The sequence below is a fragment of the Eutrema salsugineum genome, unplaced genomic scaffold (genome assembly GCF_000478725.1).
Source record: "Eutrema salsugineum unplaced genomic scaffold, Eutsalg1_0 scaffold_6, whole genome shotgun sequence".
NCBI lineage: Eukaryota > Viridiplantae > Streptophyta > Magnoliopsida > Brassicales > Brassicaceae > Eutrema > Eutrema salsugineum.
The window spans coordinates 13,649,541-13,652,695 of record NW_006256547.1 but is presented as its reverse complement, the minus strand read 5'-3'; positions in this window follow the sequence as shown (position 1 = coordinate 13,652,695).

Genomic DNA, 3,155 nt, shown 5'->3' with positions numbered 1-3,155 from the left:
AGAGGACTCAAATATCTCTGCTTCGCATGAAGACCCCGGAAACCGAATCGGTCTGGAAGTGCACCGTCCTTCGCATTCTTCGGAGCTCATCGGCTTGGTCCAAAACGGCAGCGAGACAGGAGTTTCTTCCGACGAGCTTAACTTTTTTCTCACGCGTCCGAATTCCATGATTCCACTTGTTCTGGAACCGTGATCTTATCTACTCCAACTTTGATGAAGCCCCTGACAACTGAATCGGACCGGAGGGTTCCCCGGACAGGCGATCATTCAGGAGTATCGGATTGCTCCGGAATGGATGCGAGAGAGGTCTGTCTTCCGGTGACCGTATCTTTCCGCTCAGTGCTCCAATTGCCCTGATACAACCTGTCATGGGTTCTTGACCCAAGTATCTCCAACTTTTCGGAAGACCCTGTAAGCTGAATCGGCCGGCAAGAGCTTCCGGTGACGCGATTTCGGAAATGTATATGCACCCAGGATTTTTGGCCGAGAGACTTGACCGCGGTACGTGTTTTTGACCACATATGATGTGTACTTCATCTCAAGTACCTTAGGCCTAGTCCCGAACCCATGTCTCGTAGCCGTGTCAAAACCCGAGCCCAAGGTTCATTCTTCTTGCCTTTGCCACGGCCTAATCTTTAACCGTGTCTTTTAACCGTGGCAAACCCAGAAGGTTTGCATCTTTTGCCACGGCCGCCTGCGTTCCATGTCACCTGGCCGTGTCAAAGCCCGAATCAGGTCCATTCCTTATTTCTTTTTGCCACGGTCACTTGTGATCCGTGTCTTCCCACGGTGGCAATCACCGAACTCTTGCTTCTTTTGCCACAGCCAGGCCTTGAGACCGTGATTCATTCCCGTGGCTTAGCTAAGAAGCTTACCACGCCCTGGTATCTGACCGTGGCTGGTGACCATGCTCAGGGCCGAGCCTAGGTTTGTGCCCACTCATTCATTTCTTTTCATCATTTGTTCACTTTCCAAGGGTCCAAACTCAAACCTGTACCCTGTAGACACTAAACAAACCCATCAAACCTATCAGCTCATCCTTCTCGTTTTTAACCACTGATCAAAAGCATATTTACAAAAGGATAAGCTTGGGGTCTCTCCCAAGAGAACTTTGTTTAAAGTCTCTAAGTTTGACTTTGGAAACCTGTTTAACAGGCTGGTGGTGGATCAAGAAGGGGAACTGATGTAGCTTTCTCCTTCTTTTGTGAAACCAGATAATGCTTGATCCTTTGGCCATTCACCACAAACTGTTGACCATTCTTTCCTTCTAAGACAATAACACCATATGGTCTCACTTCAAGAACTTTAAAAGGTCCAGACCATCTAGACTTAAGTTTTCCAGGAAACAACTTAAGTCTAGAGTTGAACAGCAACACCAAATCTCCTTCCTTGAACTCCCTTTTCAGAATCTTTTGATCATGAAGAGCTTTGGTCTTCTCCTTATAGATCTTTGAGCTCTCAAAAGCTCTAAGCCTTATCTCTTCAAGTTCATGGAGTTGAATGACCCTTTTTTCTTGAGCTGTCTTGATATCAAAGTTCAGCAACTTCACAGCCCACAAAGCCTTGTACTCCAACTCAACAGGAAGGTGGCAGCTCTTCCCATATAGCAGATTGAAAGGTGATGTCCCAATAGGAGTTTTAAAAGCAGTTATATAAGCCCAAAATGCATCATCTAGCCTCTTGCTCCAATCTTTTCTGCTTGAGCTAACAGTCCTCTCAAGAAAGGCTTTGATCTGTCTATTATATACTTCAACCTGGCCACTAGTTTGAGGATGATAAGTAGTAGCTACCTTGTGTTTCACTCCATGCTTTCTCAGCAAACCCTCCAAAGTCTTGTTCACAAAATGAGATCCTCCATCAGAGATGACAACCCTGGGTACTCCAAATCTTGGGAAGATAATGCTCTTGAACAGCTTCACTACAACCTTGGAATCATTGGTAGGGGAAGCAATGGCCTCAACCCATTTGGACACATAGTCCACAGCAACAAGTATATACTGATTCCCATAAGATGAAATGAAAGGCCCCATGAAGTCAATCCCCCAGCAATCAAAGATCTCAACTTCTAGAATTGGGTTTTGAGGCATCTCACTCCTCTTTGAAATGTTTCCATGCCCCTGACAGGCATCACATTCTGAAACAACTAACTGAGCATCTTTGAACATTGTGGGCCACCAAAACCCACTCTGAAGAACTTTTGCCACAGTCTTGAATGCTCCCATGTGACCCCCAAAAGCTGAACCATGACACTCTTGCAACACAAGTTGCATCTCCTACTCAGCAAGACACCTTCTATACAGCTGATCTTTGTTCAGGACATAGAGGTAGGGCTCATCCCAAAGGTATCTTTCAACTTCTCTGAAGAACTTCTTCCTGTGGTAAGCATCTAATTCAGGTGGTTCCATTCCACAAGCAAGATAGTTCACTATATCAGCAAACTAGGGCATCCTCTTCTCTTGAATGCTATCTACTTCTTCAAACTCCAAGTAAGAGTGGAGCACCATCAGTGATTCCTCAGGAAGACTGTCATTAAGAGGGACTTCAGAGTCAATTCTCAGCCTAGAGAGATGGTCTGCAGCTCCATTCTCTATACCTTTTTTGTCCTGTACTTCCATATCAAACTCCTGAAGTAGAAGAACCCATCTTCACAGTCTTGGCTTGGCATCTTTATTGGTCATCAGATACCTGAGGGCTGCATGATCAGTATATACAATGACTTTTGATCCCACCAGGTAGCTTCTGAATTTATCAAAGGCAAAGACTATTGCCAGCATTTTCTTCTCAGTAGTAGCATACTTCTCTTGTGCAGAGTCAAGTGTTCTACTGGCATAGTAGATAACATGTAGCTTCTTGTCTTTCCTTTGCCCAAGAACTGCTCCAACAGCAAAATCAGATGCATCTGTCATAACCTCAAAAGGAAGGGACCAATCTGGTGCCTGGACTATTGGTGCACTGACTAATGCATCCTTGATCATCTTGAAGGCCTCCTGTAAATCTTTGATAAATCTTCTGTAAAACCCTGCATGCCCAAGGAAACTCCTTATCCCTTTGACTGAAGTGGGGGTTTGCAGATTCACCATTACTTCCACTTTTGCTCTGTCAACCTCTATGCCCTTCTCAGATATCTTGTGCCCAAGAACTATTCCTTCCTGCAC